A 13,463-nucleotide genomic window follows, 5' to 3' on the forward strand; every position below is an offset into this window, starting at 1 on the left:
TCCTCCTCCTCCCTAAAGCCTGCTGCCAAGCTGCCAACTTCTGTTCTTGCGGAACGAGGTGCTCTCATTTATTGTCTCAATTTCAGTCTGCCCGAGGTCTAAAATAAAGACAGTCACCATTGATTTCAGGTGGACATTTAGAAACTCATTCAAATTCTTTCTAAGTCAATTAGAGGATCATAAATTGGCAGCTCAGTAAATCTCCTGCTGGGGACTGGGCTGTTACTCCAAAACCTCCTACTCCCTTCACCCAAACTTTTACAGGTTTTGACAAAACAAGACGTCAAAGGGGGTCACTTTGAGTGCTAAATGGCACAGGGAGAGCTCCATTCTTTTAGCGCAAGCTCTCCAAAATGTCCTGTTGGGTAACGAGTGCGTCATATGACCCCAAAAATGTAAAATGTTCCTAATTATATTTTGGACCTACTTCCTCTGTAAAGAGCCTGGCCCTGAAAATTGTCGGGATCCAAAAAGCAGAACAAAATAATAAATTTGGGTACACCAGACAGAACTTCTGACCATTTAAATACTTTGATGTGTACACAAACAAGTGGCATGCAGATGCTTGGCTTTTTCATTTGCCAGCTAGCTTGAAGCAGATGGGTTTTAAGGAGGCTTCCAAAACTGCTGCACATACGGAGTGAGCTCCCTAGAGGTGCTAATAATGCTAATTTTCCTCCATAAGATGCTGTGCTTCAGCCACATCTACTGCTCCCAAGGCTGCTTGATCAATACCTTTTCATCTGAGAAATGCTTAAAATTTAGGACGCAAAGTAACTTCTGCTCATGCAGCCGGCTCAACGCAGCACAAAAGACACACTGGTACAGCAGGACCAAAGAAGGGAGCTGTGCTGCAAGACGAAGCATTTCCTGAGCTATGATCAACTCAGCAAAAAATAAAAAACCAAACAACATGAAAACAAAAAATCAAGGTAAAAGCATTTTGGGAAGCAGCCCCAAACCCCCACACCATAGAACTTCCCCATCCGTCAGGAAGCGTGCAAAGGTTCCTGGACAGAGAGGCTTACTTTTGTCCACAGATGGTAAAGCCCATTCCTCTTTATGTAGCCTTGCTGCTAAGAGGGAAGAGCTAACTACTGACTCTAAAGTAAGCATCGTCAGCAATTTATAGCCAACAACGTACATGTGTGATAAGTGAAGAAATAAAAGCAATCTAATAAACAGTAATACTTACTTTTCTCTCAGCAATTTATAGCGTTTAAGATCTTCGGGCAACTTTAGCATCTGAGAAGGCCCTCAGCAATATCACATTTATTCTTCTCCTTACAAGCTGCGGGGTCTCGCAGGGTGACAGCGTCCGGAGGGGTCCCGCAGGGTGACGGAGTCCAGAGGGTCCCACATGGCGACAGACTTCGGAGTCCCAAAGGGTGACAGAGTCCGGAGGGTCCCGCAGGGTGACGGTCCCTCGCTGGGACCGACGCAGTAACTGCAGGAAGATGTTAGGGAGAGTGCAGGTCTTACAGACAGCTGATGTCCTGCTACTTTCTTGGACCCTTGCTAACATAAAAGACCAACCAAAGCGATCCAGCCTGATCTGCCTGTTTCCAGCTGGGCACATAATCCTCGACCAGAAAGTGATTATCACCAGCTTTGTCTACTTGGTTCTCAGTTCAGAAGAAAACGTAGCTGTATTTTGCTGCCATGATCGCTGTTGGTCCTGGCACCTTGGGATTTGACCAAAAACTTAGGAAGGGCAGGTTCTGAAACGAGAGAGGGATGTTGATATTTAGTAACAACCGCAGGGCCAGCTGCCATTTGCAAGACTTCTCAGGCCCAGCTTACCATTTTCTCCAGCTGAGTGGGTTATTCTCAGACTGAAGGAAATGTTATAAATATTTTTGTAAAATGGGACAACAACAAATTCTTAGAGGCAGGGCAAAAAATAAAGTGTTCTAAATATATGAATAGCTAGTTATCTAAAAATTTAGGTCTAACTATGTTTTTCAATACTGCAAAATGATTAAGAGTTTTATGAAGATTTTTCTCATTTTTGAGGAGCTCATTTTTCTTAACTGCAGACTCTTGCATTAATCAAAGCCCACATAGAAGCTCATGCGGGTACTTCATATATATCATATACAAAAGTAAGGAAAGAAGAGATAATTATTTCATATGTTATTCAAGTCCTACAAGCATTTTTCTCTACTATTTTAATCATGTTTATTATAGTAATGCCTAAAAGGTCAACCACGTACAGAGCCATTTTATTATCCTGAGGCATAGATGGTTCCTGCTTATTTTCTAAGCAGATGCTGTTCATGATTTTACTGTTCATATTTGATCATTTCTTCAAATAACATTTATAACTGAGAAAAGAATTGAGAAAACATTCTGTGAAAGATTTCCATGTTCTGGGTTAACTGAAAAGCATAATCTGATATTCAAGTTGTGCTGTCTAGGAGAGATTTGACACATAACTTACGTGTAAGTGTTTTCATTTCCTGCCTAGATGAGTGAGCAAACATTTCTAAGCGGACATAACCACATCTGAACCTAATGCACTTCTGCGCAAGGGCTCGCAGACAAATTGCATTGTAGAGGCTTGTGGCACAGCTGATTCTCACTCAAGTACCTACTTTAAATGCAGTATGTCTGAACAAACTCAAGTTAATTTTCCATGAACGCTTATGTCTGTACAATTTGGAAGCATTAGTACACACGGAGAGTGGCAGGCACCAAGCGCCCCATTGACTCTGACTGCACCAGGTAAGTAACATGTATTAGATACACACTGCCTGCATCTTTTTGAGATGCATTCAAACAAAACTATACCCAAGACAGTACTGGGGGAGATCTGATTTCAACAGATGAGGAACTCATTCCAAAAGGTTTGATTCTGAGATTAAAAGAGTTTTTAGAATAAAAACTAACAGAAACTAACTTAAGATTCATATTACATTATCCTCAGTTCATCTTTGATGCATTTATCAAGTAAAGAGAATCACTGTTTGCGTAACTGGAGTCAAATATATTTTAGAAGGTTCTCTCGAAAGCAAAAAATGTTTTGCAGGAACCAAAGATAAAAAATTTTAATTCATGCAAAAAAACCCCAATTAGATTCCTTTATCCCTAGCATATGGCATAGAGGTATATGCTATGCACTAATGTCTCTTCAGTGCTATTTTAAGATCATATGAGGCTGCAATCTGAGAGGAGTGGTGACAGAAACACAGGCACAACTGGGTTACATTTATCATGTATGCGACTTGATAACTCTGAGCAGAAAGGAACTTCACAGTAAGGATAAACTTCCCCTGTTCAGCGCTAAAATCTCTACTCCTAAGCTTTTCCAGCAAATAAGAGGGCAGGAGAAGTGTTCAGTGGACAGAGAACTTCACAGTGAACAAGTATTAACCAGTCTGTTGGCGCTTCATAAATTGGGATGTGACAAATGGATCAGTGAGAAATGGTGTTATGAGATATGTCTTTATCATTTCACAGACTTTTTTCTATATGCAGTTCATGTATTCAGGTTTAAACATTTAACTTTGTATGCATTAATCTATCTGACTTAGTCTAAGCTTAGTTTAAACTTTAATCAGCAGAACACGTTGAACCCTCTTAGCATCTATGTTACTTCTAAGCATTCACAGCTTGAGGCAATGTGACAGTACAGTAATATAAATATCTGAGGTACATATACTCCCTTTACACAAAAACTAAACAGCTCTCCATGTTGGAGAAGCAATTTCAAAGGCTCTTAGAAACCTGCAGAGAAATCCTGAGTCCTCTGAAAACAGTGGCAAAGTTCCCAGTGATTTCAACAGGGACAGGCTTTCATAATGATTTTAGAAGGTGAGCTCAGAGGCCGAGCTATATATTCTGTTCGCTAATAAGCTGCTGGTACAGACCTAATTTTGTTATGGCAAATTTATTTTTGACAAAGGGAAGGAGAGGTCAGGATCTCAGAAACGGGGAGAGCAGGACTGCAAGTAGCAACGGGCTTCCTGGTGAGGATGCCTATATCATATGGGCATAACCGCAGCAGATTTTACCTCTGTCTGTATTATTCGCCTTTTCTGCTTAGCTTGGCAAGGACAGAACTTCGCCCTGCTCCCTTGTTTCCTTTTTCACTAGGGGAAGTCATACTCCCGTTACAAATTTCCATCTCTTTGGTGAGGCACACATTAGAAAGCAAAATAAATAGATCGTATTTCCTCCTTGAGCATGTGGGTTTAAATACGTCTCTACCTCAGAGCCCTGGAATGTCATCCAGCTTCCCGGAGCTTACAGCGAGGCGAGGGGGAACACGGGCAGCCGGGGGCTGCGCGAGTGACGGAGGGAGCAGCCCGGGGGGGGGCCTCGTTCTTCCAGCCCGCTGCCGGCGGGGGGGCCGCGCCGTCAGCTACCTGCTTGCCGTGATGTATGGGGAGCGAAAGGCCACCCCCTTCCTCCGTGGCTTCCCAAGGTCGGGCAGCTCCCCGAGCAGCAGGCGCGCTCGGGCACGTGCCGACGGGCTGGCGCAGTCCGTAGGCGAGATTGCGGGAGGGAAGCGGAGGAAGGACCGCACGCCGCGGCTGCGCTCCCTGCTCCCGCAGCGGTCAGGGTGAGACGAGAACATCGGCATCGGCCGGACTGCGCTTAAAAGATCGCTCACAGAAAAGTTTGCATGGTAGCTCATATCTAGTAAGGATGCATAAAGCCCATTTGCTTCTGTCCAATAAACCCTCTCTGATAATTACTCTGCTTGATGGAAGTTTTGGAACATGCTTCCTAGGGGAAAACTGCCGTCACCCAGGACACCTCTGTGCAGCCCTCTCTGCAGGCAAACATTAAAAAAAGGCAAAAAAACTAACTGATACTATATATGCAAGTTCAGTGGAATAAAACTGCTCTTTCGTTTGCAAATGCAAAACCCTACTTTATCTGTTATTGATGCCAGCAAGTCACTATCTGTGCATCCATCTGATAAAAACATCAGAACTGTAACGGCAAAATAATCTCTTAAAAGGCAGGGTTTTTACAACTGCTGAGTTCTCTCTCACCTCACTTCCTCAGAGGATACTTGCTGGAACAATTTGCACGGCAGTCAAAGCATGCAGAAATTTATAAATACCAACACAGATGCCAACATGTCAGGAGAAATGTAGTTATAACACTTGAAAGCTAGGAAGAAATTAATGTTGATGCTGATTGGAACAGTCACTGTATTTGCAGTGTCTAGTAATCAAAAAAAAAAAAAACCTAACAACATAAATTTGGTTTGTAGGAGATACTCTATGTCCTAAACTCCATTTCTTGGCCACAACATGCCAGTGTTACAGGAAGAGAAGAGCAGTTTATTTAAACAGTTCCAGGATTTAAGGCTGAGCTGACATAACTAATTTTCCATCCAAATACTACAGGATCTGATGTGGGCATTAGCTCCAAATAAGACATCCTGGATGTCTGAGACAACAGAGCAGACAATACTGCTGCTACTACTGGAATGATTGCACAAATAACCAGATGCTGCAAAAAAAGACAGATCCTCTCCCTCAGACTGAATGGTATGTAGTGTGGCTGCCTTAATTTGTCCTTTGCTGGCTGTCCAGCCTGGCCTTCCTCTGGAGCTGAGCTGTGCCTTGCAGGCACCTCTCACCCAGCCCAGGCTCCCTGCGGGCCAGCCAACACCTCTGCTCTCCCACCGGGATACAGCAGCAAAGCCTCCTGCCTGGCCTTCTGGTGCATCAAATGCACTGCAAAATACTCCACATCCATCAAACGCACTGCAAAACACTCCACCTCCTCCCGCTAAGGTTTTTCTTCTGTCCTGCCAGAGGCTCCCAGTTCTCCTTCCTGGGACATAGCTCACTTTTTCTTGATCACTAGCCAGAAAATTCTGCCGTCTCTCCCCTGGGTCTCTTTTCCAACCAACTGACTGACAACTTGGCTTTCTCTTTTTGCCAGCCCTTTCAAAATCCTTTTTTCCATGACTTTCTTTGGCCTTTAGTCTAATTAAAAAAACAATTCTGAATCAACCTGCACATACAGGAAAGTCAGGGGCAGTCTCAGTTCTCCTCCTGATGTCTCCAGCTACACTGAGACGTGAGGACCCGTGAGCCTCCTGGCATGGCTGGAGGACACCAGTGCCCACATGGCACTGGGGAGCGGGCTGCACTCTAGCCACATCCCCAGCCTGAGGCCAGGCACACTGCACTCACCACAAAACCTCACATCATCTCCCTTTAAGAGAAGGACAGTTTATAACTCCGATACACAGGAACTGCGTGACATAACGTATGCATCCTAGGAAGGAGTATCTTGAGAGCCGGTCTCTGAATCCTAGCTGGAAACGGGACCAGAACTATTCATGACCTTTACAGACAGCTTTGCACAGCATTCCCTCCAAAAAAAAGTTTGTCTGAAGATCAGCTTGGCTAGCATCTGGAAATTTTTTTAGAAATTGTGTAAGTTTTTTTTAAGACGGTAAATAAGACATGTAGTACCTGAGGCTATGAAAGCTTCCCAGTATATAAACAAGTCTGTCTGCATACGCAGGTTGAAGGCAAGGAAACTTTTCTGTAGAACCATTCACTGGAAGATTCAAAATAATTTGTAGATATTACTTAATTAACTTCCTACCAGACCACTTAGTGATGGGGAAAGTGATGAAGTTACAGGATTTACTTACAGACCCCAAGGCAAAGTTTTGTTAAGAGTCCCTTAAGAGGTGCAGTACACGCCAGCGTCATGCAGAAACACAAGCTCGTGTCCCAGAATGAGCGTAGCCGTACCTGCTCAGCTCTTTCCTCGGTTTCACTAAGTTTTATTTCAGCCTTTATTTCCACATGAGCTTGGGGAACTGTTTGACTTACTTATTTGTTAAAACATGCATAGATTCACACAGGTGCATATCTGGGATTAAAAACTACAAATCTTGACTCCAAATTTTCTTTGCAGATACCCAAAATGTTCCTCGTTGTCAGTGCTCTGACCCTTTTTTCTCCCTGTTGAGGCACTGGGAGCTCGGCTGCTGGTTCGGCAGCCCAGAAGACCGCTCACGCTGATGGCAAATCTATTCTACAAGCAACAAAACAACATGTGCTGCATACCTTTGGCCAGACCATGCCTCCCACGCACATCAAAAAAACAGTGGAACAATAGTTTGTTTTTTTCATTAATTCAGTCCCTATTGTCTGCAATAAGTGAAGGAAGTAGAAGACAGCTGAGCCTGAAGAGGAGTGTTAAGTACCCAGGATAAGTCCTCATGAGGACTGCTTAGACGACAAGCCTCAAGGACCTTGTTTTGCTGAGCATGTAACAAAGGTGAAATCTTGGTTTTACTGCCAATTATTTATTATTCCAGCTAATAACACTCTCCTCGGTTAAACAGAATGAAGAGACTACGAAGACAACAATTCAGGAAGTCAGTTCTTGTATCCATTTCATCCTTGCTGCCAGCACCATCCTTCTACGCTCTTTAACACAGGGGCTTGCAATTGCTGTTGTTGTGTGATATCCTCTACTAGCTCCTTTCCAGCAACAGAAATCCGAAAGCCTCCTGGACATAACTTGCTCGAACTGCCTCCCATGAAACTAAGCTCTGCTGCTAAGCAGGAAGGCAGTCGGCCGCCAGCTTTCTGGCTCCCAAAAAAACAGCGTACACCATGCGGAGACGTTCCTAGAGGCCAGGGAAGCACCTGTGACTCCAGCCCCCCTGGGCAAGCACCACTCAACTATTAAAGGTGATTCTGTTTCATTGGATTAAAGTGAAAAAGCAAAAAAAAAAAAAAAAACAACTCACTGCTTGGAAAAATGGTTTCACATATTTTGGAAATCTGGTAAAATTAGTTGTAAACAACTTTTTAAACCATTCCAATTAACAGATTCATATAACCTTTTGTTTTGCATAGCAGGCTGAGATATAGTGTCTATTTTCTCTCTCTCATGCCTCTGAGAACTGTTAAGAAAGTTAAAAGACAGCTGATAAAAAGCTTAAAATTAGATTTGCAACCTCAGTCACCCTTGGAGCTAAGAGCTTCAAAACCTTGCAGAGGCAAATGGTCTTTATGTGCCCAGGTAACCAGGTGTCAGGGCACCACAGGGGCTGGGCCCCGGGCCAGCAGAGACACCATCCCACCACCCCACGAAGGAGCAGGGCAGCCGGGGCAGCCTCGCGCACTGGGCACCACCATGGGGCCAGGCTGAGGCCGGGCTGGGTGACCAGCCCACGGGTGGGGATGAGGATGAGGATGGGGATGAGGATGGGGATGGGGATGGGGATGGGGATGCGGATGCGGATGGAGATGGGGATGGGGATGGGGTGGAGATGGAGATGGGGAGAGCTCGTAGCCAGGTAGGGGCACAGCAGTGGCCAAGCTTGAGAGCAGCATGGCTGAGGCATTGCCGAGGTTGCACAAAGCCCCGGGGCCACAAGCAAGGTCAGGGGAGGCCCCAGGCGAGCTATGGTGTTTGGAGTCTCTACTCAGAGCTGTTATGGCCTGTTAGTGCCCTCAGGGGCCTGGCAGCATGATGTCAGCAGATAAAGTCATTATATGACTTTAAAGAATCAGGCCTCGCGTTGGCATACTTGCCAACAGATTATCTCACAGGCACGAGAAAAGAGATCAGAGGACAGTTTCACATGCTGTGGTCTCTCCAACAATATTACCTAACAAAAATATTTATGAAAAACAAAATGTAATTTCTGTAGGTATTGCAAGACAGAATGTACAAGTGGGCTGTGTGGTCTTAGTCAATTGTTACTGAGAGCTGTACTACCAAGAAGTTCATTTAGCAATTCAGTTTGTCCAAAAACTATGAAAATCTACAGACTCTTTGTTAAATCAAACAAGAATAGTGCATGTAAAACAGAACCACAGCTATCTGACAAATGGATTCCATAACTCATTCACAGAGATGATGATTACACATTTTCATCAATATGTAAATTGCTGCATTTAAATTTACAAAGTGTGTGAAGTAATGGACTCTATGTTTTACTTTGGAGATGTGTCAAAACAGAAATGAACTTCGGTATGCAATATCAAGAGTTTACTATATTGATTTTGGAACCCAGTCTATATATACTTTTCTACAAACGTCACATATTTCACAAAGCAACTGCTTTATGCTATTTACACAAATAGACAAATTGATTTGGACAAAATGTGCCAAAGCTAAAACAAATTTAAGGACTGGAAAAAGTTCAGTTAATTTTTACCTCACGCATTTCTTGCCTCTCTCCGGTTCCAGGTACTAACCCAGAACACTCAAATACTGCAAAAGTCTGTGTCTGCCTCCCGTTCAATCACTAGAAGCAAGAAGAAACAAGTAAGTCACAGGAGAAGCAAGCCAGCCCACCAGTAAGCAGAGTATTTGGGTCTAGAACCATGCTCAGGTGGAAGTACTACAAATATCGTGGGAAAACACATCTTATGATTTAGTTGCCCTGAGAAGTTTAGAGACTGAACAGGCAGCCAAACTCCTGGGCTCTTGCCCACATCACAGAATTTAGCAGAAATGATCTGTTGGATGAAGCCCATCTTTATGGTCACATAATATATGCCTTCAAGAAGAGCATCATCTTAGTCATGACTAAGCCACTGAATATTTTCTAGCCGCCAAAGATTTAGAGCAATATATTCAAACTCTAGAAAGGAATCACAAATTCTCATCCCACCTTACTTCAGTTTTCCCAAGGGTATCTCTTGATAAAGCTCTTTTAAGCTTAGTTTTGCTCCAAAATGTATCGCTGCTTAGAGATGAAGGCATGTCAGAAGAGTACATCCTCACACTTGATTGTCAACTTTTTACTGCCTTGGCTGTTCTGAACTTAGACCATCATTTAATATATTCACAGCTGTCCCTGCCCAGCACACCAGGGCAATCCAAACCAAGACAACCCCTCTGGACTCAGGAGTCTAGGTGATAAAGCCATTATTTCTAAGGTGTCTCCTAAGACTATAGGGAGACATTACAGGGGAACAGAGCACCTGAGGAAAACATGATTTCCACAAGTCAAGCAAAACAATTTTAAAATTTGTTTTCCAACTGTTTTTAATGAGACTGTATCCTATACAGTATGACTATGGTCTGTAGATTAATTCAACCCACCCAGCAAAGTTTCCTTTCTAGCTGATGCCATGAAATCCCTGTTATGCTCTAAATTAAGTTTCCATTTCAATACTTTAAAAACACATTACCACACTATACTGCATAGGCTAAACTACATGAATCACCACTTCTTCTTTATTCTCAACTTTAACTCTCCTGAATTGTCTGTCTGCTCAGTTGTGTTTGGCTGCTACGCTCCAGCCTTGTGTGATTAGCACTGTGCAAACCTATTTTGAAATATCACCTTCACCAAGGTCAGCCACATTCAAGATTAATCAGGAAAAAGGCCGATGGTCCTGACCCCACTTGTTTCCCACCTCACACTGAATTGTTCTCTTTCACTGACACCCTCTGCTTCATCTCCATAAGCCAGTTTATAATCCATTTCAATAGCTTTTCTCCTAAGCTACTTTTTATCTTAAAAAACCACATCAATCTGTTGTGTCACAGAATGTCAAATGCTCCTTTGAAATAAAGACTGAAAGAAGGCCGTGCTTTCACTCTTATCAAGTTAGCTGTTGGTATTTTCAGAGACATATTTTGAGGATTAATTAATTATTTATGCATTTTTATTCTTTCTCCCCCTCACTCCAGTGAAGCCACGCATAAACATGTAGTTTATGTCTTTTTCTCTCTCTCTTCCTCTCTCATCTTTATGGCATCTCCAAGCTAAACCTGCTGGTAGGACTGACCTCCTTCTCCTACTTCCCCCAGCTCTGCCTTCAGCTCTTTCCTGTACCAACCCCTCCTACCCCCAGACGCTGGTGTTACTGTCCCCATATTCAGCCACTGAGCGACAGTGAGGTCCTCGGGACAAGGCAGGATCATGCCCAGCACAAGCATCCCTCGGGCTCCTCAAAACCACCATCTCAACAAAGCAAGCACAGGAATATGTTGGAATTAATATTTCCCTTCTCTTCAGTCCTTCTAAAGATTTCTCTAAAGCTTTTTCATTGAAAATGCTTACCTTCAAGACAAAATCTTTCATTTTATCATTTACACAGAAATAAACTGTTTTTCAGGTTTTCTTGTTTTCCCTCCCCCCACATCCCTCTACATATCCCTTCCCCATTTCTGAACTTTCTCCTCTCTTCAGTGGCAAAGATGGGAAGGAGAAAAAGAGGTGAAGTGATTAAAAGTGGCAGCAAAATTGAACATTTTGAATGTTTCCCCTTAAAATATTCAAAAATAAAAACATTCTTCCCAGTCAGCAAAAAAAAAAAAAAAAACAAAAGGAAAAGCAATTGAAAATATTCAAAAATTGCCACAATTTCCTCATTTTTAACCATCCCTAGAAAATAAACTGGAGCTATTCAAACATGAATACATTTCACTGAAGTGACACTTAACAATCCAAAAATATGTCATTTAGTTTTGCATTTTTCTGAGCACTAGATAATTTCATGGATGGTTGCTGCAGCAGCTGCACTGGTCCATAAAAGTTCATTGCTTGAGAGGGAAAAAAGGGTTAATCGTATTGGCACCATAATCTTTTCTTAATTAGACTTTCAGATTAAAAAAGCGATTTTGCACATTATTTTTCATGGGCAAACAACATCATAATACAAAAGGGTTGGGTTGGTTTTTTTTTTTTGCCTCTGACACTGAAGATGGATTGTATTGACATAAAAGTGGTACGTGCCACCCAAGCCGGCTCTGAAATTGCAGGGTAAGTGCTGGACACTGATAATTTATGCTGACTGTGCGTTCAGAGTTACAGAACCAAGTTTAATCAGTTTACTGAAAACAAGGACTGGATCCAACTTCTGCCAGGGGAATGAATCACCTTACCTGTTCCACAGCAGATTTTACATGAGATTAAATCCTCCCCTTCTGTTGCAGAGCCTTCCAGGGGCGCAGGAGAAACAGAACTGGCAGTACCTCGGAGCAGGCACTGCACAAATCCTGCTGGCACGGCAAGGGACGACTCTGTGGGCTGGGAACACAGCAGGACGCTTCACTGATGCTCTGTAGGGGAAAGTATGTATTTTCCCCAAAACAGCAGGCAACAACATGTCGCAGTTGGCCAACAGACCTAAAAAGACTCTTATCTCATAGTTATTGGCGTTGGGGCTAACCGGCACTGGCAAGCACAGGAGTCACATCTCCCTTTACCTTCCCAGGATAGGGCTGGAGTCCAGTCTTTCCTGTTGAAGATTTTCAGCTGTGTGTTAACGAAGTAAATAAATAAATAACATTTTTATGTTATTCTAGCGTCATTTCCTTTTGCGAGGGTCTCATCAGATACCTCAGCCATTTGAAGGCAACAAGGAGGAGGCAAAATTAAAATTATTTTTTTAATCCTATGGGGTTTTAACGTGGGGCCTGATTTATGATAATTGTATGGCTAAAATTTAAAAATGAAGAATGCTTTTTCATGATGTTCTTAAATATACAAGTAAGATGGAGAGGAGCAGCAGTGTTTCACTAGTCAGCAGTCATTTGCAAAAGGACGTATCTGCAGCACCTCCATTAGCCTGAATTACACTGCCTATCTCAAGGCGCATATATAAGAAAAAAAAACCCTAACAATTAGGAAGTAAATATTTTCCTTGCCTCTTTTTCAAAATGTATTTAACAAATAATAATCTCAGTGCCACAAAGCAGCAAGGCAGATTTTTAAGGCATACAGGTTAAACTGAACCTGTTTGAATCTGTAACTTTCTTGTGTGCTGAAAAATAACCCCCATTAAATTTGGAAACCATAATGTCTTTTAATAGGATAAGCGATCAGCCAACTATTTTTATTTTAACCTTGACCCCTTGCAAATCATTTTGATATAATTAGATAATATTAAATATTTGATGTCATAAAATATGTCTGGACATATGAGGTCTTTAAAGTATCTCCTTTTCTGAGAAGTATACCTACCCTGTATTATATTGGCCAAGCTCAGGGACAATTTAAACAACCTCCTGCCTCCACAGTACATTAAGACAGATGCTAGCCCTTTTCTTCTGTGCTCTATTTCATAGTTTTAGTTGCTTCAGAAACATTAAGTTTCCGGTCCTGTATGGTAGCTGGGATGTAAAACATGTTCCATAATACGGAGACGTTTGCAATTTTTCACTTTACTGTCTCAATGCTTTGCTAAACTGAGCAATGCATTCCATTTCTAGTAGAAAGTGGCAGGAATGTGTACTGCTTTCGAATAAGAGTATATCTTTACGCTATATTTAAGCAAGAATGGCCACATGAAAATTATTTCCTGGAAATCAATATTCCACTGGGGAGAGCTGACGGTCTCAGGTACACGGGAGAATCATTGACTCCAGCTGCATATGACATAGAAAATAGTCTACAGGGAGCCTGTCAGGGCTAAAAATAAATGTATAGGCATATGGATTTTTACATGCATTATGCACTTTGCAATTGCAATACATTGCATAAGACAGTAACAGAA

General features: G+C 42.5%; 1 long non-coding RNA gene across 2 annotated transcripts; it reads left to right on the forward strand.

Annotated features, from left to right (window-relative positions):
- The first annotated feature begins 2,494 nt into the window (after positions 1–2,494).
- Positions 2,495–11,990, forward strand: LOC138067678 (uncharacterized). 2 transcript variants are annotated; one of them, XR_011141997.1, is made up of 5 exons: positions 2,495–2,727; positions 5,367–5,510; positions 6,904–7,688; positions 9,199–9,276; positions 11,902–11,990. It is a non-coding gene; the product is annotated as an uncharacterized lncRNA (long non-coding RNA). The 2 variants fall into 2 exon arrangements; XR_011141998.1 differs by lacking the exon at positions 5,367–5,510.
- The last annotated feature ends 1,473 nt before the right edge of the window (positions 11,991–13,463 follow it).

This window comes from Struthio camelus, chromosome 6 (assembly GCF_040807025.1).
Source record: "Struthio camelus isolate bStrCam1 chromosome 6, bStrCam1.hap1, whole genome shotgun sequence".
Classification (NCBI taxonomy): Eukaryota; Metazoa; Chordata; class Aves; order Struthioniformes; family Struthionidae; genus Struthio; species Struthio camelus.